Source organism: Cricetulus griseus, chromosome 3, assembly GCF_003668045.3.
Source record: "Cricetulus griseus strain 17A/GY chromosome 3, alternate assembly CriGri-PICRH-1.0, whole genome shotgun sequence".
NCBI lineage: Eukaryota > Metazoa > Chordata > Mammalia > Rodentia > Cricetidae > Cricetulus > Cricetulus griseus.
In genome coordinates, this window is record NC_048596.1 from 198,674,662 (window position 1) to 198,697,032 (window position 22,371).

The window sequence follows — 22,371 nt, forward strand, 5'->3', positions numbered from 1 at the left end:
CTCCAAGTGTGAACATACAACCCACTAGCTCCCACTCAGACTGAGTGGGCACAGTGTCTCTGTGGTCCCAGGGGCCTACTAAACTCCATGTGGGGGCGGGGGACAACTTGGGGGAGCGGCAGCTTGGGAGGCCAGAAGTTCCAGAAGTCCCTGAGGGCACCCAACTTCCGCCTCTGCCTTCTCCCTGTCTAGAGGGGGATTTTAAAGAATGATCTCAGCTTTGTGGGCGTGCATACAGGTCAGAGTCCCACTCTGTTCTTCACTGAACTTTATGGCAAGCCCTAAAAGGGACCTTTTTCTCATGCTTCTCCCCAGCCAGAGGCCACTCTTCCCTTTGACCCCCAGGCCAAGTCATAGAATTCTAGGTGTCCTTTTGTTAACCAGCCATGGGTGCCACAGCTAATGAAGCCAATGAGAGTGAGATCAAGGCAAATACCAGTCCTTGCCCTTAGGTGAGGGGCACAAGATCAGCTTGTTCTTGGTTAGGACCAGGGTAACAGGGACTTTCATAGCTGGAGAGGTATTTCTGTAAGCATCTAGTGTGGGAGGAACATGGAAGTCTGAATGTAGGATTTATGGAGGAAGAGAGAAGCAAAGAGTGAGGAGGAAAAAAAAAACTAGACTCTGGTTCCCTCAAGAAGCTGGGGCTTCCCATTCACATGGTATCCATTCTCTCTTTAGTGGAGATTTTGAGATAACAGGCTAGAAGAGCCCAGGGGATGGCCAGTTGGGTCCTTTGAATAACCTAGCTCTAGGAGCTTTTGTCTTGCACTGGGCCCACAGGAGCAGCTCAGTTCAGAACCTGACATGAAGACCCATAATGCAGAGAGCCTGTACATCCTTCAGAAACCATAGCTCTGAGAGGCCTTTCTTCAGTAGTTGGTTTTGGTACTGGTTGCTAGGCACAGCTTGATAGTACATCAGGAGGGTCTGTGGTAGATCAGCCTCTCCAGATTCTCAGAGTTGCCCAGGCTAAGCCACGGCAGTGCTAATATAGATGTGGGCCAAGGATTTAAGAAATGGCAGCTCAGCAGAGGTGGGACCAGTGGCCAGTGGCTGCCAACCAGGCTGAGGTAAATACAGACAGCTGTGACACTTTCATCCACAAAAGCCATGGGTGTCATGCTCAAATTTGGCACCATCTGCTGTTATTTTTCTCATTGCTGTGATAAAATAGTCATCTAAAGCAACTAAAGGAAGGAAGTGTTTTCACTCACAGTTCATGGTTACAGTCCATGCTGTAACCATGGGGAGGCATGGCGGCGGGAACTTGAAGGTGGCGGTCAGAGAATGGCAAATACATGCTAGTGTTTAGCTGTTTTGTCTACCTTACACAGTCCGGGGTCCCCTGCCCAGGGAATGATCCCAAGTCACAATTAAGACTTCTCACACCTGTTAACGCAAACAATTTCCCACTAGCATGGCCAGAGGCCTGCCTCCTAGAGACAGTGACACTCATGTTTGGGTTATGTCTTCCTTCTGCAGCTAAAATCTTTCAAGTTACACCCACCTAGACATACCCACAGGTGTGTTTCCATGTTGATTCTAAATCCAGTGAAGTAGATGATAAAGATTAGCTATCACAGCAAGGGAATTAACACAGTTCAGTGGGGCCCAATAGAACCCTGGAGACCTGAGGGTCGACTGTCATTCACTGCACTGATTGTTTTGTTCCTTATCTCTACCTGGGCAGGTGATACTGAGACTAGCATCTTCTCTTTGGATAAATTGGGGTGGGGGGTAAAGCTCTCTCCCTATATCTGTGGGCAGATAAAGCTTTAGTTCTTTATTGGCAAAGGGAGTGCTGGGCTGAATTGCTCTGCTGTCTGCCAGCCCCTCATCCACCAGTGGTCTCTCTTTTCTTTGTACTGATTAGCATCTGGTGGGACACATTAAGGCTATGGACATGCCCTGCACCCCTTCAAGCTTTTGCTGTGTCTGTGTGGGTAAGCTATACCTCTGTAGTTTTTTTTTTTTAAACTCTTTGATGGCCCACCACCCATCTCCCAAATAAACACACAGAGACTTATTCTTACTTATGAATACCCAGCCTTAGCTTGGTTTGTTTCTAGCCAGTTTTTCTAACTTAAATTATCATGCCGGGCGGTGGTGGCTCATATCATTAATCCCAGCACTTGGGAGGCAGAGTCAGGTGGAACTCTGTGAGTTTAAGGCCAGACTGGTCTACAAAGTGAGTTCTAGACAGCCAGTGCTGTAACACAGAGAAACCCTATCTTGAAAAACAGCAACAAAACAAAATAAAAATTATCCCATCTCTCTTCAACTACGTTTGTCTCTGGACTTTTACGTCTCTTTATTCTATATATCTTTCTTTACTTCTTTTTCCGTGGCTGGCTGTGTGGCTGACCTTGGCCCCTGGTGTTCTCCTCTCCTTTTCTCCTTCCTCTTCTCTCTTCTTGGGCCTTGATGTCTTCTATTTATTTTTTCTGTCTGTCAGCCCCACCTATCCCTCTCCTGCCTAACTATTGGCAGCTCAGCTCTTTATTAGACCAATAAGGTGTTTTAGACAGACAAAGTAACACAGTTTTACAGAGTTAAACAAATGCAACTTCCAAGAATGCAACACATCTTTGCATCATTAAACAAATGTTCCACAGCATAAGCAAATGTAACACATCTTAAACTAGTATTCTACAACACACCTCCATGTCATTTTGTAGACCTCTTTCCAGACTCTCACCAATGGGCCCTTCTTCATACGCCATAGTACTGGTGACCATTGAAACTGCCTGTCAGGGCCTAAAAGTAGCAGATGAAACTGGAAGAGGGTGTGACCCACACATGTGTGAGAAGTCATGATGGATATGTACATGGTTACTCACTAAGGGGTATCCACCAGGACTTGGACTGGCTTTTCTCTTTCCAGTTGTCACATTTCAGCTGTTGAATATACAGGGTCCTTACAAGATGCCATAGTCCTGGCTGTAGAGGCAGCCACTTTTAGCCTATGCTGTTTGGGGATGGGCATGGTCTGCTGGAGCAGACCCAGATAGAGTCCTTCTATCTAGGGCCTATTGTTGGGCTGCCTTCTGGTGTTTTCCAGACTGTTTGGAACAAGAAGCTAAAAATCCACAAGACTAAACAGTTTTGATTCAGTTACTATGGTGGTTCACAATGTCAGGGGTTCTCCATTGTCAGCTTTCAGACAGTGGTTGGCACAGTGACTGGGAGTCTTGGGCTGAAGTGGAAGGGGAAGGGAAGGCTGTTTTGGCAAACCATCTGAGAAAGCCTGGGTCCTCTGAGGGTAGCCAGCACATCCTGATTTCCAGGGTCACAGTCATCCCCACATCTCTGTCCTTGTGCCTTTCTAAGAGGTTATCGATGTTCCCTGATGATGATATCTGTGTGGGTTGAGGAAGGGGTAAGATGGATTCCATTCCAGAGAGAGGCAGACTCAAATCTGAACAGTCAAATGAGCAGCAGATGGCAGCCTGGCCCTCCCTAGGCAGCCACAGGAACACCCTGCTGTCTTTCTTTATCTACATTGCCAGTCAGAGCAAAGCTCAGCCTACAGGCCTCTGTCCCACAAAGTGAAGAGTAGAGGGCTAGGAGATGAGTAAGGCACACCTCCGGGCTGTATTTATGTAGATGGGGCCAGAGAGCATTAGCTAACCAGGGAAGACCTGCTCTGAAGACCAGGGTGGAATAAGAGGGTACATAAGGAGAGAGAGGGTGTGGTGGCCATGCCTGTACTCTAGGGGATCAGAAGTTAGTCTGAGCTGCTCAACTCTAAAAAAAGGGGATTCAAGAGGGGCAGTCTAAGAGCAAAGGCATGTTCCCTCCCCTTCCTGGATACCATAATGTGAGCAGCATTGCTTCACCATAGTGAACTGAAGCCATGGTGCCAAAGGTCTCTCTTCTGTGATAGTTAATATTGACTGTGAACTTGACAGGATCTAGAATCATGCAGACACTTGAGGTCACACCTATAAGGGATTATTGAGGTTAGATGAACTAAGGCTGGAAGATCCACCTATTGTGAATAGTGCCGTTTACTGGACTGAATAAAAAGAGAAGCGGCTGAGCACCAGCATCCACTGTTCTCTGCTGTCTAGCCTTGGATGTGATGTGACCAGCTGCCTCAAGTTCTGCCATTGTGATTTCCTAGCTTTGGTGGACCATACCTGGAACCGTGAACCACAATAAATATTTGATCACAGTAATGAGAAAAGTAACTCATATAGAGACCTATACGTCGTTTATTGAGGTGTTTGTCACAGTGATTAAAAAGTTGAGGGGCAATACTGACTGCCTCACCTGTGTATGAGTGTGGCTTTATCTGGAAATTGTCTGTGCAGATATGATCAAGTTAAGAAGAGGTTATCTGAATTGGGTAGCTCTAAATGCTATGATTGGAGGGGGCCCAAGTAGAGGAGGGGTTGCTGGAGATAGCACTGGAGAGAAGTCATATCAAGAGAGAAGCAGAATTAGGGTGACCTAGGCCAAGGGACACTGGTCCCCCAGGAGGCTCTGTGTAAGCTGTGGTAGGAGTGGCTCTGATACCTCAACCTAGGAATTCCAGCCTGCAGAACTGGAGAAGTCAGTTGGTTCTCTTGCTTTGTCCCTGGGATCCCAAGCCATGGACATAGCAGAGAGTAGACATGTGTTCCTCCCTCTGTGTGCCCAGGTTCCATAGAGAAACTCTTAGCTCTTCTCTTACCTCTTTTATGGTTGCTATAGGTATAGGACTCAAATGGCCAGTCTGTTGCTTCTTTCAGCTGCCAGTTTTGCTCTCTTCAAAAATCTCTGATGACTCAGAAGTATAAGGGCAGGACTCCTGCCTCTGTGTCCCCAACCTGCCCCAGGGATGGAGAGGAGAGGGTATGGGCCCTGCTGCTACCATCACTGGGAGGCAGCCACATGGTACTGAAGAATAGCTCGGTGGTTGCTTCTGGGAGTGGCCATGTGGCCACTGAAGGTGGATAGCAGCATGGTCCTTGTAGGAATCATATCAATTGGTATCATTGAGAAATACGGCAAGTCCTACCTTCAAGTTGCAGCCTGTACCAGCTGGCCCACCACTCTCTTCTAGATTGGAATCCACAAAGTGTCTGTGTTGAGCAGGTACACCCCAGGAGGGCATGTGGGCAGCATGAAGCCCACCTATGTTTGTTCTGCTGCTTCTCATCCACCCTGTGGTGGTTTGAATGAGAATGGCCTCCATAGGCTCATGTGTTTGAATGTTTGGTTCCCAGTTGGTGGACTGTTTTAAAAGGTTTAAGAGGTGTGACCCTGTTCAGGGAGGTATGTTACTGGGGTGTGAACTTTTTTTTTTTTTCAAGACAGGGTTTCTCTGTATTGTTTCGGAGGCTGTCCTGGCACTCACTCTGTAGACCAGGCTGGCCTTGAACTCACAAGAGATTTGCCTGCCACTGCCTCCCAAGTGCTGGGATTAAAGGCATGCTAGACCACCACCACCACCACCACCCAGTAGTGGGCATGAACTTTGATGAGGTTTCAAAAGCCCATGTTAGGCCCAGTCTCTCTTTCTTTCTGCCTCATGCTTGTGGATCATATGTGAGCTCTCAGCTGCTTCTCCAGAACTATGCATGTCTGCCTGCCTCTTGCCATACTCGCCACCATGATGGCTGTGGACTCACTGAAACTGTAAGCAAGTCCCCATTAAACACTTTTCTAAGTTGCCTTGGTTATGGTGTCTCTTCACAGCAATGAAAAAGTAACTAAGACACCCTTTGGGGATCACACATGGAAAGATAGGTCACACCACATGAGTTCATTTGCCCTGGTGGGTGAGCACTTCAGGTCTTCTTATCCTGTCTGGCTGATTCTGTGTCCTATAGGTTTTTCTTCACAAACTTTGGTTGTGTCCATGTGATGAGAGGGAGGCTCCAGAAATACCCTGCAATGACCTGGCCTCATGAGGACCACAGAAGACAGCCTTAGGACATGTCTTAACCCAAGGACATCAACCACTAGAACTCTGAATCTATAATGTCCCATTTCTCAGCATGAGGACCCATGTTTTGAGTGTCAGGACAACTCAGCCTCTGGAAGGGCAGTGGTTGGATTCTTCTCACACCTTAAGTGGTGCACACAGAGGGTATGGGTCATTCAACCCCTAGGACCTGTCACTCAGCCCTTGGGCTGGGGATAATGGAAGCCAGAGAATTCTCTTAGAAACCATCAGGATGGAAGTGTTGAGTGAATAGAACCATTAGGAATGTGTCAAGAGCAGGCCAGCTTGAGCTGGAACTTAAGGGGACTGCAGCACATGGCTGAGGAGGGACTTTGGGAGGCCAGAGCTCTGCAAAACACCAAACAGTTGGAAGCATCAACAGTAGATAAACAAATTGTGGCCTGGCTACAGTGTGGAACATGTAGGGGTGAAGCGCTGACCCATACCTCACACAGGTAGTCCCTGAGAACTTGGTGTAGAGGGACAGAAGCTAGCCACTGCATATGTGACCTGTTAACCACACAGGACATTCCACATAGATGAAGAACAGATTGTTGGATGCCAGGGCTGGAGGAGCTTAGAGGATATGGAATCTTTGAGAGACAAAAATACTTTGGAACTGTTAAAAGGCAATGGGCAAAATGCCAGTGATTATACTTTTAAAGAGTCAATTTTATGCTAAATTTCACCTAAAAAATGAGAAGAGACTTGTCAGGGGATGAGTAGTACATGTATGTCACATGCATATTTTATGTGTGTGCATTTGCCTTGGCTATGACTGTTCCTACCCTTTGGGGGCTGATGTTAAACAGTTGGTTCCTGAAGCCTGAGATTTAAGTGAGTGAGTCTCATTCCATAGTACACATCAGGTATGCCCTGTTGCTCCCCCAATACTCCCCTCTATCCTGTATCTTTCCTTTTTTCTGGCTGGTGGTTGATTTTTGTCCCTAAGTGCAGGTCCTTTCTTACAAACTTCTAGAATGCAGAGCATTTTTGCATTAACAAAATGTGGTTTCTTACCTCTGACTACGACACACTCTGCCCAACCTATGGTTCCACCTGTGCAGAGTATGGAACTTGCAGAATCTACTCACATTGTACACCTAGGGCTGCTGTGCTCCAGGCCGTAGCCCCCGGGGCCACAGGAGTTGTTGGGAAGCTGCAGGCAGATGGAAGGGGCTTGGAATAAAGCCCCAATAGGAAGATAAGACTTGAGACAGAAAAGTGGAAACTACGAAAGGAATTCCAGAGGAATAACTACTACAAGAAGCCAGAAGGGGGGGGGGGTTGCGGGGAGCCAGGGCCGGCACTTCCCTTTCTAGACTGTAAAGCCTTAACTGCTCTCTGAAAAGGACTTCAAAAACAGTAAAAAAGTAAAGACCATGGCTCTGCCCTTGAGATGTGGCCAAGGGTTAGTAGCCCAAGGGCTGCTTGTTCCCTTCTTACCTTACCCTAACCTGTGGCAGAGCTTGGTAGATATGTACGACCTAAATGAATTAAAGCTGCTGACTCAGTTTCCCAAGTAGTTCATGAGCACCAAAGAAGCTGTAAATGGTCAGATGGGTCACTCAGCTCAGAGGGAAGCCAGTGTGGCCTCTGCCCCACGCATGGGTAGTCAGCAGCCAGTACAGTTTCACCTCAGTTTGCACTCAGATGGGTACTGCTACTGTATTGCAGTCTCTGGAAGTGTCAAGGCAGGCCGGGGTCCTCATGAAGAAGTAAAGAATAGCTTGGGGTCCCCCACTGCTTTCCTGAGCCTGAGGTGGGATCTGAGCATTAACTCTCCCAGGAATACCCCCTGCAGCTGAGGGATATCCAGATACAAGTGCAGCTCCCCTGCCTCCCAGTGAGGGCCTTTCAATTTCTCTGCCAGCAGGTGCGTAACCCCCTGCTTCACTGGAAAGGAGAGCCAGCCTTTGGGAAGCCACCCACTCTTGAGCAGCGCCTCCCAGCAACTTAGCCACGTGTTCGAGTTCCTGAGGATCGAGCAAGAAGGAAAGCCAGACGGATGCTTAGCCTATGAGGGCAGCAGACTTTGAGTCCTGACAGAGAAGGAGAAGATAGCTCAGTCCAAACCCCTTCCCCCAGGCACAGCAGGGTTAAGTGTCTGTGAGCAGAGAGGGAATCCCAGGCCGCCTGGAACTTGAGACTTCCCAGCTGAGAGCCAGCTCAAGTGAGCGAGATGCAGACCCAGACATGCTACAGCGGGCACCGAGGTTGCGAATGCAGGCCTTGAGGATAGCTGCCACCACAGCCCCACAGCAGCCATGCCACGCTCCAACTCTGGTAAGCGGAACGACAGGCGCCAGCTTCGGGGGCAATAGGGATTGTGGGCTGCCGTTTGTTAGGAGTTCAGATCTGGTGCGGGCAGGGCAATCTGTGTTTCTTATTATTAATACATTCAGACTTACAAGCCAGTCATGTGAGCTTGAAATCTGGAAACATCTTCAAGGCAAAACAAAGTGTTTTATTTTCCTGCTGAAGATTCCAGTTTGCTGGATCAAAGTCTGGGGACTCAGAAGGCAGATTTGCTCGATAGGAAGGAAGAGAGTTCTGGGCACACCTTGGGTTTGGCATTGTGAGGGCCTCATTGATGGCTGTTGTGAGTCTTCTGTGATACTTCCTAGGTGTCAGGATTATCTGTCAATACTGGGTATTGATGCCACAAACAGACTTGGTTAACTAGACATTCTATTCCATGTGCCTGTCGTCAGTTTTTTTTTTTTTTTTTTTTTTTTTTTGGCAGAGTAGTGGGGTGGGAAGGCTGGGTTCTCCCAACCCACTAACCTGCCAACCAGACCAGACAGTTTACAACCACATACGATCTGCTTTAGGTATCTGCTCCTGTTAACCACCATTTTTATGATATTTCTAAGTACTGGTCTCTTCACGACCCTTTCCCTTGGATGGGACTCAAAGCAGGCCCCTTCTGGTAGTTATTTGATGTGTCTGCTTCCCATTAAGAAGTTGGGCCATGAACGAAAGTGACAATCGCGGTTTCCAAGCATAAACTTCCTGGAACTCTCTCGGAAGGCTCCTCCATGGGCACAGCTGGAGCCAGAGCCTCTGCATAGGATCTGCCTCAGTATTTCTCAGCAGGGTGATGGTAGTAATGAGGGATAGGACCCTGGCTTGTTACTGAAAATTCATAGAGGGGGAAAGTGGATGGGGCTCACCCGAGGCCACCCTCAGCATCAGCCTTGCATTCCCTTAAAAGTGTTACACTTTGTGCAGAAACCTGGGGTAAATGCATGCATGAGTGGTGCCCATTTGCCCATGATTCCACATGCCCTCTGGTATCCCCAGGGCATATGTATTTTTTTTAAAAACAGGCCCAGATCAACAGTTGCCATTCCAGTGTGGTTGCATTAAGGACACCAGACTGTCTGAGTGCCCTTTGGCCTGCATGATGAGCACGTCAGATGCCAGGCTAGAAGGTGTTCAATGTCTTGTGCCATTCCCCAGTGTCCAGCTGCTATGTGTCTCCTTCCAGCCCTGGTCCTCCATCATACTGACAAAGCCAACCATTCTCTCAGATGGATGTGGGAGCTGCAGGCCCTGGACCTTGTTTGTCCCCTGTTTCCTGCTGCTACTCTGTCCCCTCAGCTTTGTGTCTGTGGGTTTTTTCTGTGTGAACTTGTAGGTTTTCACAGCTCTTCCTTCTTGAGAAGTGGTGTCCTAATCTAAAGAGTTCAAAGACTGTCCCGAGCCAGGAACTGCTCTCCTCCATACCCCAACCCTTGATGAAGGTTACTCTTTAGTGCTCACACTGCTCCTGCCTCCAATTCCACGATTCCCCTGCCTGGAGTGGATAGCTGTCTAATTCTAGCACTCTTCTTACTGTAGCAAGAAGGCCACTCTTCTCCAGGTATAGAAGGAACAAAGCAATCTGCTTAGAAGCTGCACTCTGGATGCATTCCTCTGTGGCTTGAGCTCTGCACTGGCCAAGCTGGGGTACTATCTCTGCTTAGGGCTGCACCTCCCTCAGAACCAGCTTGAAGACCCCACAATAAGGTCTCTCACTGTCCTGTTTGTCCTCAAAGCCCTCATTTATTTGGAGCAACCATTTGAATGTGTGTAGGCACTTTGCTGTGTGTTTTCTTGCTGATGGTTCTGGGGTACCATCCTCTGTGAGTGTTTCAGCTATTCCCAGCTGATGACATCTGGTCTTGGCTTAGGTGGCATGGATGCAAATCACCCGTAAGGCTCTCAACTTCAGTGCATTTGACAGTGCCAGGACTGCTCTTTGAGGCCTTCAGCATTGCTATCTTCTGTATGCTGGGTGGTTTGAGTGGCGCCTTTCCATCCTCACAGACCCCCAAACAACTGAGAAAGGGCAACAGTTATAACCTTGCCTTATGGTCAGTGAAATTTGGATCTCAGAGAAGTGTGGATACTGGCCAGAGCCACCTGGCCAGGAAGCTGCTGAGCCCTGCCTGCAGCTCAGGGCTGTTCCACTACAAAGCATCTGCCTTCCAGATGGTATCTTCAAAAAAAAAAGATTTATTGAGATACAACCCAAGTAGTGTACAGTTCTCCTTATTGAAGTGGATTGTGAATCGATCTCTGGGTTTCTGTGTCCTTGCAGAGCAGGGCACACATTACCACTTTCGTTTTAGTGTTTTCCTCACTCCAAACAGAGCCCCATCTTCATTAAGCAGTCAGCCCAAGTCTCCACCCCTAGCCATCTTTTATTTGTGTCTGTCTGGACACATCTTATGAGCAGTCACATGGCATTCTGCCCACATGCCTGGCTATTCTCATGGTGTCAAACTCTGAGGTTCATCCCTATAGCCTCCATCACTGCAGATGAGATCTGAACATGCTGCTCTAAGCCCACTAGACTTGAGGATTGTCTCTAAGGAATGTCAGCTTCAGTGGCTTTGACTGGTGTGGCCAGTGCCACACTTGAGAGGGTGGCCTCATTGTCTGCCATGTATAACCTTGTTCTACCACGATGCTTCAGTTTAAGCCTCACCAGGTAATCAGAAGACTGTGCCCACCTGGAAGCTTCCAGCTATGTAGTCTTTAGGCCTGAGCTGCTGATTGTGTTCAAAGTGTGGCCTCTGGCTGGTTTTCTTCTGGAGAGGATCCACTTGGTCATTAAGAGGAATTTGACCCTTGAAACTATAAAAGGTCTCTGCCACCTATACATATTCTCGAGGCATTTTTACTTCTGTTGACAGCATCTCATGTAGTATATTCTGGGCAAACCTATGGTGTAGTTGAGTATGACCTTAAACTTTCTGTGATCTCCCTCCCTAGCACTAAGATTACAAGTGTAGGGCATCACACCAACTTTGTGGGGTTTGGGGAGAAACCTATGGCTCCTTGAATGGTAGACGAGCACCAGTCCTGGCCTGGGAGCATTTAAAAATAGCGCTCGAGGCAAGCGTCTCAGGCAAGGTTGGCAGATGAATATCAGTAGACAGGGAAAGAGTGCTGGAGGTACTGAGTGCAAGTTCTGAGGCCGTGTCTGTGCTTCGGTGACTGGATGGATACTAAAGCCTGCATGAGATAGAGGGCCACAGCAAGTGTGCAAACATAATCAGCAAGAAAAGGCATTGGTTTTTTCCCCCATTTTTTGAATTAGAAACAGGATTATTTTACGTGTCAATCCCAGTTCCCACTCCCTCCCCTCTACCCTACCACCACCCCCCAACTAAAACCCTACCTACCCTTTCTGCTCCTCAGGGAGGGTGAGGCCTTCCATAAGGGGTCATCAGAGTCTATCGTATCCTTTGGGATAGGGCCTAGGCCCACCCCGTGTGTCTTGGCTCAGGGAGTATCCCTCTATGTGGATTGGGCTGCCAACCAAATCAAGGAAGGAAGGAAGGAAGGAAGGAAGGAAGGAAGGAAGGAAGGAAGGAAGGAAGGAAGGAAGGAAGGAAGGAAGGAAGGGAGGAAAGGCAAAGAACCAACAAATCTAAGATCTGGTTCTTTGAGAAGATAAGCAAGATGGAGAAACCTAATCCCAACTAACCAACTGAAAGTAAGCAAAGACCCAAATAACAGAACCAGAAGAAAAAAAAGAAAAAGTCAGAATATTGTAAGGGAATATTTTTAAAACCTGCACTCCATTAAGCTGGAAAACATAAAAGAAATGGATGAATTTATAGACTCATCCAAACTATAAAAATTAAACCAGGAAAAAGTCAAACCTAGTCAAACCCATTAAAAATGAGGAGATTGGAATAGTGTGGTTGTTTGACGAAGAATGGCCCTTTAGGCTCAGACATTTGAACACTTGGTCCCCAGTTGGTGGAATTGTTTGGGAAGTATGAGGGGGTGTGGTTTTGTTGGAGGAGATATGGCCTAATGGAAGAGGTGTCCTCTAGGGATGAGTTTGAAGTTTCAAGCCATTCCAGTTGGCTCTCACTCCCTGTGTCTTGTAGTTGTTGTTTCAACTTTTAAGTTCTCAGTTAATTCTCCAGTGTCTGTCTGTCCACCTGCTGTCATGCTCACCACCCTGATGGTCATGGACTCATCCTCTGAAACTATAAGCAAGCCACCAACTAAATGCTTTCTTTTATAAGCCTCCTTGGTAATAGGGTCATTGTTTTATAATATTATTTTAACTATGTAAAGATGTGTTACCTTTGTTTATGCTTATTACTTTAACTGTGCAAAGGTGTATTACATTTGTTTATGCTGCATTTGTTTAATGATGTAAGGATGTGTGTTTAATTACGTAAAAAAGAAAAAAAAGAAAAGTCATTGGAGCGGGGCCCTAGTGGCACATGCCTTTAATCCTAGCAGGAGGCAGAGATCTCTATGAGTTTGTGGCCAGACTGGTCTACATAGCAAGTTTTAGGTCAGCCATAGTGAGACCCCATCTTAGTAAAATGAAAAGTCACTGGACCCCAGAAGTCATGACTGGCTGGACCACCCCCTTGAGGCCAGTGTTCACACCAACTCATGAGTGTGGACAGAAAGACATAATCTTGGACAAGCTATACCACCAGGCCCCAGAGGCTCCCTGGAATTTGAGGTCACAGTCTTGGCAAGATTGAGGGTCCTGCTTCCAGGGACCTGAGGGGCCACCTCCCTCAGGTCAGCTACCCCCTAGTCATTGAGGATCTAAAACCACTCCCTGACAGCAGTGGCTGACAACTTTGGCAGGCACAGCCTATTTTCTTCTTACTGGCTGGGTCCCTGTGGAGAGAGACAGGTTGGATGGGTGCCAGTGTGCAGCAGGCTTGTCTCCCCTGAGCCCCTTCTCTGAAGCAGGGCAGCAGAGGATCTGTGTCTTTCCCTTCCCGTACACCTCACCTCCGTACCCCACTATGGGCAATTACTACACTGTGCTTGCCAGGGCTTAGAGGGGCTCCCTGGGAAAGAGTTCTCAGAGGAACCCCACAGCCGCAATTGGCCACCTAAACGGGAAGATCTGTGTGCTTTCGAGGGAGCAGAGAGTTTGCCTGACATTGCCTGTGTTCTAGAACTTTCAGTGTTGTTTATCTTTTCCCTCCCTCCTCCCTCCCTCCCTCCCTCCCTCCTCCCTCCCTCCCTCCCTCCCTCCCTCCCTCCCTCCCTCTCTCTCTCTCTCTCTCTCTCTCTCTCTCTCTCTCTGAGACAGGGTTTCTCTGTGGCTTTGGAGGCTGTCCTGGAACTTGCTCTTGTAGACCAGGCTGGTCTCGAACTCACAGAGATCTGCCTGCCTCTGCTTCTCCAGTGCTGGGATTAAAGGCGTGTGCCATCACCTCTGGGCTGTTTGTAGTCTTCTAATCCTTTTCTTTTGGAAGGCTAGGTTTTCAATTCAGTAGGAAACAAATGCCAGATAGAACATAGAAGAACAGCAAAAGCTCCATGGTTAAGAGAATGAACTGCTCTCCTATAGGACCAGTGCTTGGCTCCTAGCACCCATATTGTGTGGTTCACAACTGCCTGTCACTCCAGTACAGAGAATCTAATGTCCTCTTCTGGCCTCTGTGGGTATGCACTCACACATGAACATACCTTCATGCAGACAAATACCTACACATGTAATAAAAAGTCTTTTTTTAAAAAGAGAATTCAGGAAGCACATTACCACAAAAGTGCTAAAAGATCAGTCCCTTTCCATGGATGGTGACAGGAGTCTTCTAACAGTGTTGTCCCTAAAGGTCATCTGCCCTTACCTCCACTTCCACCTCTGGCCTAAGTGGTCTTCCCTTCCCTGTGAAGGCCAAGTTGGGCTGGCCTGTCCCTGGTTACTCTTACTTCCAAGAGTCAGATACTGAGGTGTGCGCTGGGTGGGGAACAGGGAGTGTGAATGCTTGCTTGGCAGGTCTTTGTTCTTGGCATGGCAGTGGTTGAATGGAGCTGTATCACTACAGATGCCCCTGTTGACCCTGAGCGGCATTTTGCCAGAGCCATTGTATCCAGAGAGGAACCCCATTAACTGTTTTGGGAGATATGGCCAGAGTTCTTGCCCCAGTGAGAGACACTAATTAGTTTGATGGTCTAGAACTCCTAGATTTCAGAGCAGAACTGAACTGACCTATTCAATACCACAATGGAGAGAGTAGGAGCAGTAGCCCAATCTCAGCATCAGCTGGCACAGCTTGGCTTCATTTCCACCTCTTCCAGGTATGTGTCCACCCACAAGGGTGGCCCTGTGACCTCCTGTTTTGAGAAAAGATGGTGATGGTAAACTGTACGTGGACCCCTATGATGCCCTGTGACTCTCAGCTGCAAATGGCTTTGCAGGGGGGATTCAGACCAGATAGAGATCTTTCTGGAGGGTCCAAGCCACCCAGCATAACAGCAAGTGTCTTTACCAAAGGGCATTTGAGGCAAAGGTATAGGAAATGGCCATGCAGCAACAGGACAAAGATTGATGTGATGGGATTGAAGGGATGCCAGGGCTACCTGCAAGAGGCAGAACAGAGCCTCCTGGAGCCTCTAAGGGACCCAATATTTACCACACCTTGTTTTATGTCTGTGAGGCCTGTGTGGATCTCAATAAGTTTCTGATGCTTTGAACAGCTGGAACAACCTTGGAATCCCTGGTACTCATGCTGAGGGACTATCTGAGATCTACCCAAAGGCCAGGGGTGCTACTGCACATGCCAAGGCTTCTTTGGTGTTCTGTATCCTTTGTCTCTTAAGAGGCAGGGCTGTTTCCTTAGCTGAAGGCTGCTTCCTCCACCCCACCTCCTTTTACAGATCATTTCTGTCATGCGTGGAATGAGGCTTCCTTGTACCCACTGGCCAGCATGATAGCTCAGGCAGCCTTGGCTTCCATGTCCTCTTCATCTGCTTGTTTGGCATACTGGGCACTGCTGGCTGTCACAGGAGACAGAGGAGCCCTAGCCAGTCCCATGTATGCCAAAGAGAGGAGCCTGTTACCTCCTGTGCCACACCAGGGTTTGTGATTCTAACTATGAAAAGAGAAAGCCCAGAATAGAAAACTCAGAGACATCACTGGGTGGCCCCTCCGATTCTTTATTAAGATGGGAAAATAAATAAACATGAGGCCTGGGCACCTATGAATGTATGGACAATGAGTTGTACAGATGTTGCCTGAGTTAGGAGCCCCTGTGAGGTATGGGTGTAGCTGTGGCTGGCTGACTGCATGGATCTAAGGGTACTTGTGGATAGCCTGTCCTGGAAGGTGTATTACTTTCTGTCACTGTGACAAAATGCCCAAGAAAAATCAACATAAAAAGGAAGATTTATTTTGGCTCATGACTTCAGAGGTTTCCATTCATGTCTGGGGCTCCATTGCTCCTACGTCTGTGGAAAGACTGAAGCATGGTGGAAGTGTGTGGCCCTGGAGATTGTTTACCTCAGAGTTGCCAGGAAGCACCGAAAGAAAAGAGAACAGAGAGGGAGGGTCCAGGGACAAGCTGTCTCCTTCAGTGACCCACTTCTTCCACCTAGGCTTTATCTCCTAATGAGTGTCCCTGCAGGGAATCTCCAGTGGATTGGCTGTTGATGAAGCCAGCATTCTCATAATCCAACTACCATTCAGCAGCACCACCAGCTGGGGGCCCAGCCTCAACACATGAGCCCATGAGACACTTCCAGGGAGCACTTCATACTTAAACCATTGGGGTTGGGGTGTGGTGTATCTCTCATCTCAGGTCTTTGGAGCTCCAGGCATTTTAGAAAGGGGCTGAAGCATCCTGTGGTCATCCTCTTCATGGGCTGGAGGTGGCACATGGTCTATTTACTCAAGGTCTATGTTGTTTTGGTGCAAGGTCCTGATTCTGAATGATAGAATCTGCCCTGATGCTGCTGTGTGACTTTGGATGAGGGGCTCTGTGCCCTGAGCTTCCTTCTGTTCAACTTTGTTCAACTTTGAAATAGAGCTCTCTCTCTCTCTATCTATCTATCTATCTATCTATCTATCTATCTATCTATCTATCTATCTATCTAATCTATCTTCTGCAAAGTTTTTCTGAAGACCAGAACCCATGGACAGAAGACCTCAGCTCTTCCACTTTGCCACATCAGATTGATGGGATGTTTGGGTTTGGCCCATGCCCGCATGGGTTTGGCAGTGCGGTGAAGGCCGGGGGCTCTTGATCTGGTAGCGCTTGTTGTTTCTCATAGTGACTGTGTCTGTGGAAGCAGCCCAAAATTCAGGGTTGGGGACAACCCCAGCTATGATATGAGGACTCTTGTGCTGGGATTTGGCACTCTCCTGTTGCATAGTCAACAGTGATTGACTCTCCGGGTGGGCCTGGCAACCCTGGGACTGGCTGTTGATGGTTCTTCGTGCAATTCTGGAGTGGATTTCACATAGGTCTGCCAGACATGACCCAGGGAGGAGGACAGAGCATTTGTGTTCTGTGTGGTCATGGCTGCTCTCCAGGTACAGAAGACATAGACTAAGGGGCAGAGGACCACAGCAAAAGGTTTCTCAATGCTAGGATCTTGGAGACCACATTTCTGGTACAGAGATGTTCTAGGATGATCCCTTCCTAAGCTTCCTAGGGCTCTCAGCTTGTGTGGGATTAATGGCATTATTATAGTTGGAGGTGGGTTTGACTAAACCCACCTTCCTTCAGCAATGCTTGTCCAAGTTCACTCAGAGTCTCCTGGTATGTGGGATGCTGAGTCTAGACCCATTGAGGGAGGTGGGTTGAAGAATCAACAGCTGTGGAGGCCTGCTTGTCTATTGAGGGTTATGTGGGCTGTTTCCAGTGTGGGCCTTGTGACTGTCAACTTGACAGGCTCACCTAAGAGACAGACTTCTGGGAATATCTTGAACGGAGTTTAGATTGTGTTACTTGAGATGGGAAAACCCACTGTAATTGTGGGTGACACCATTTCATTATAGGAGTCTCAGACTAAATATAAAGATAGGCAAGCTCAGAACCAACTTTCATGTCTCTTTGCTTCCTGACTGTGAATGCAATGGGACCAGCTGCCTCATGCTCCTGCTTCCATGCATTCCCCACCAAGATGGACTGTATCCTCAAACTGTGAGCCAAATTAAACCCTTCCTTCTGTAAGTAGCTTCTTGTCTAGTACTTTGTCATGGCAACAAGAAGAGTAACTAATATGGGAACATTCTTGTAGTTTTTATGTGAAGATGGATATATCTTTCTTTGGGATGAACTTCCCATGTGTGCACATGCTGGGCTTGGTGTTAGCTGTGCATATAGTTTTAAGAGACATGGTAGTACTGTCCTGTAATGGCTGTCCCATCTGTGTCATTAGCAATGGAGAGGGCAGCTGTTCCAAGTTCCTGCCAGCATTGATGGTTACCATCTCACTTTAACTGCTCTGGTGGCTGGGCAGTGATCACCTATTGTGGCTATAATTTGTACTTCCCCCACAGCCTACACATCATTCACGCCCTGTTCATCACCAGCTTCTGCCCTCTTCAGGGAAGGGCTGTTCACACCCTTTGCTCATTTTCTGGTTGGCTTATTCATTGTTTTTTCTCTTGATTTTTGAGATTTCTCAGTATGTTCTAGATTGGTAGCTCCTCAGAAGGGACCACTGCAAATGCCCCCCCCCCCCGCACTGTGCCCTCTTGTCATCCTTCTAATTGGGTCACCCATGGAGCAAGTCTTGTTTTAATGAAGCACAGTTCACCAATTTCCCTTTTTATGAACCATAGTTTGGATCTAGAAAGACTCTTTGTGTGACCCCGGGTCTGAATCTTTTCTCTTGATCCCTGGGTTCTAAAATTTAAGTTATGTGGTGGCCTTTCTTGTGTTGATGCCCACCTGCACTCTGGGGGTCAGATGGCGGACTGTTTTCTGTTTTGTCTTCCTGTATGCTCCACTCTGGTAGCTGGGCCTGGCCACAGACCACTGAGCTAGGGAGGCCCTTTCCTCGGAAGCTTGTGGGATGCTGAATAGCTACATTGCTGGGCCTTCCTTTCTGTTCCATCTGTCTCCTAGCTATGTCCATAGGCAGCAGACTGGTGATGCGGATGGTGTCTATGAGATTGTACTAGACAGATACTGTTGGACATTCTCCCAGGGCCATTTGCCCTTTTCACTAACACCCACTATCCTCTGGAACAACCCCAGTATATAGACTGGGTAACAAATCAAATATTTGTTGAATAATAAATCATAATTTCTTTTACATATTATTTATTTATTGTGCATGTAGGGCACACACATGCTACAGCACCTGAATGGAGGTCAGATGACAACTTGCATGAGTCTTTTCACTCCATGTGGGTTCCAGGGATTGAACTCAGGTCTTCAGGATTGTTGGCAGGATTGTCTTCAGGATTGTTGCCCACTGTGCATCTCACTGGCTCACAGTGTATCTTAAAATTCTTTGATGTTTGTAAACTTGCCACTTACTAAAGATGAAAACTAATTTGCATAGTAATGGCATGCATATGCTTATTTAGTTTTGCAGAAAGGATTAAATCTTGACTGAATATTTGATACTATAGGACACAGAGATTTCTGATGGTTTTTCATAGTTGATTTTGTAATCATCAGTGTTGAGCTGCCTCTTAAAAAGCACATTGTACAGAATGGTAGAAGTATATATGTAGCCACTTCAGAAATTGTTGGAAAGTCTGTTCTACTCCCAAGCCAAAATTCATTTAACAATTATTTTATTATGAAACTCAAGTCGACAATTTAAACAATAGTTTTTAAAATGAAACATTTTAGTGCAACACAATTGAACGATATTCTGGATTATGCTCACATGCTGAGGAGTGACACAGGAAACTATTCAAAGTCTTTGTTTTCTGTATGCCTTTGTCTCTGTAAGAGATATATGAATATATGGTAAAAAATGCTGCTGTTCATAACAGACAATAATAATCTGAGCAAGGTTCCTCAGACAGCATTTGTTGGTGTTGGATGAAGTCTCATGACACATGGTAAGCACTGCCAGGAACACCTCAGATTCCTTATGTGTTTAATTTGGAGTTAATTTTTGGTAGTTGTTTGTTCAGAAGCCTTTACTGTTGCCAAATTTTTCATGATCCCACATTCACTTACAAGACCCAATGAAGGATCGCTACTCCTAGCTTAAGGGAGCGCTCAGAGTGAGCATGTCTATGTCTGTAGACTTCTCAGATTATTTTCTTCCACTTTTTAAAATAAGCATTTGAAGAGTTGGGGAGATAACTCAGATGAGGACCTGTGTGGATTCTCAGCACCCATGTGAAATCGGGATAATGATACACATCTGTGACCCCAGTGCTAAAGAGACAAAGTCAAGGTGGGCCCTGGCTGGCCAGTCTAGCTGAAATGGCAAGCTCCAGTCTCAGTGAGGGAATACATCTCAGAACATAAGGTAAGAGGGTTTGAGGAGAACACCCAGCATCATGACCTCTGGCCTCTCTGCACATGCTCCCACAGGCATGAGTACACACACACACACACACACACACACACACACACACACACACACACACACACCACACACACACACACACACCAAAGTGAGCTATGTTGCATGTGTTCCCGTAGATCCCAGACTAGAGGGTTTGAGGAGAACACCCAGCATCATGACCTCTGGCCTCTCTGCACATGCTCCCACAGGCATGAGTACACACACACACACACACACACACACACACACACACACACACACACACACACACACACACACACACACACACACACACACAAAGTGAGCTATGTTGCATGTGTTCCCGTAGATCCCAGACTAACAGCTTCCAGGAGCTCTCGATGATCAAGAACCTAATTTTATAGGCCAACCTAGCCAGTCTCCTAGTGTAAGGTTGACTCTGTGTTTGGGATAGAGGGCTGGCTGTGGATTTAAGGTACAGGGCTGACGGTATGTTTGGGGTATAGGACTAAATGCATGTTTAGGGTACAGGACTGACTAGTTGGGGTAAAGGACTGTGTTTGAGGTACAGAGATGTGTTTTGGGGTACAAGGCTGAATGTGTTTAGGGTACAGGGTTGACTTCTTGTTCAATATATATATATACATATATACATATATACATACATACATACATACATACATACATATATATATGCTGACTGTGTGTTTGAGGTATAGCAGCACTGAGCATGTTTAGGGTAACATGGCTGTGTGTTTGAAGTGCAGTGTTGACTGCATGTTTGGGATACAAGACTGTATATTTGGAGTATAGGGCCAAGTGTGTGTTTTGGATATAGGGCCGTGTGTTTAGGGTACAGGGCTGTAGGCTTCAGGCCTCTGTGTTCTTGTTGCCTGCCTGGATTTATTGCTTCCAGCCATGGACAGTGAATTCATCTCTCACCAGTTTGAGGCTTCTGGAGGAGTTTCTTAGTTCCCATTGTCAGCTCTCACTGCCCCATGACTGAGTGTGGACAGCCAGGCTGGAGGAAAGCCCACAGTGGCCCAGGCTTATGCTGGGCTTCAGAGTTTGCCTCCCTTGGACCTTTGTCCACACGTGTGTTTATGGGGGTGAGGGACTCACCCTTCTGGAATTGTGGACATAGAGATAGATATATTGGTCCCCTTTGAAGGTTGGGCTCACCTCAAACAGGGGACAGAGCTCTGCTCTCACTGCCACCTAGGAGGACGATCAATGGGAACAATTTCGTCTACCTCTGCAGTGTCCTGTTGGGGTCAGGCTAAGAAGGCAGCTGCCAGACACTGGGGTGCCATAGCTCCCAGGTGGCTTGGTGAAGCCTGTGATGTTTCTGAGAGTTTCATACTTCAGACACGCACAGGAGCTTATGCTGTGGGAATATGGAGCAGTTTGGACCAGAGATCCATTGGGCAGCTCGGCACCTTGCCAAGCTCTGTGTGGTCACGAAGTGAAGGGCGTGAAGAAATGCTGTCCCCCCTTTTTAATTATTTATTTAATTTCATGTGCATTGGTGTTTTGCCTGTGTGAGGGTGTCAGGTCCCTTGGACTGGAGTTACAGACAGTTGTAAGCTGCCATGTGGTACTGGGAATTGAACCCAGGTCCTCTGGAAGAGCAGAAAGTGCTCTTAGCAGCTGAGCCATCTCTCCAGACCCTAAATGCTGCTCTTTGGTGAGGAGCTGTGAAATGAAAAAGTAACTAGTTTTCCCCTTCAAGGTCAATGAGATTCTTATGACCTTGGTTGAGACCCATAGTCAGACTCCAGCTTAAGCATGGTCAGCAGCAGTCAGAGACTTGCCATCATGAGCACAGACTGCCAGACCCTGGAATGCTCAAATCCCAGGATCTGCTGGGGAAGAACCTGGACACTTGTGCTTTAAAGGGCTACCCAGGGGATGTGCATATGCTAGATTTAGGAGGTGTTTTGAGTACATGGGGAATAATCACCATTATTCACAAACCAGGACAGGATGGAGGAAGGACAAAACTGTCCAAAGCCTTGGACAAATAGGAGTATCTTTTTCTTTTTTAGTACCCTGCTGTGGAAGTCCTTCTCCCAGCTGCTGTTTAGCACCCACCTGCTCCTTTGTGCCCAGACAAGACCCAGAACTCCAGGATCAGGTGTTCCTTCCCAGTCCAATCTTTCTGTAATACTTTCCCCTTCATCGGGGCTTCCTGGACGTCAGCACTTCCCTCTCTTGCCCTAAGGTGGTGTCTTCCATGGGGTCAACTGCATGCTTCCTGGAGGAGGACAACAGGATGCAGACAGCATCTGGGGCTGCCTGACAGTATGGTTGGTTTCTGCTTTCTCTCCCCAAGCTGAACTTGAACTTCCTCCCCCATAGAACACAGCAGTGCTTCAATGACATGCAGATGTGGGGCTGATTTTCCTTTCTGGACAGAGTGGGCTGATCTGGGCTCAGATTTTTGCTCCGCAGTTTCCTAGCAGTGTGACCCCTGTGTAAAGGGCCAGTTTTAAAAGATGACGTCCTAACACACACATACCAAAGGCATATATGTCAGCAGTCTTAGTACATTAGTTTGTGAGGAAGCTGGGAAGATGCTGCCAGCATTTTCAGCGATCCTGAGAGCCAAGCAGACAAGCTATGGGGAAAGTTTGGTCGGTTTACAAATAGGTACTGAAGAGGCAGTAATGGAGCAAGAGACCGGACACAGTTCC

General features: G+C 47.4%; 1 long non-coding RNA gene across 1 annotated transcript in view; it reads left to right on the plus strand.

Annotated features, from left to right (window-relative positions):
• The window catches only part of LOC118238040, a 57,375-nt gene that overhangs the window by 5,765 nt on the left and 29,239 nt on the right, over window positions 1–22,371 (plus strand). The window contains exon 3 of the long non-coding RNA XR_004769296.1: window positions 7,812–8,224. This is a non-coding gene — a long non-coding RNA (uncharacterized LOC118238040). The remainder of the gene's footprint in view (window positions 1–7,811; window positions 8,225–22,371) is intronic.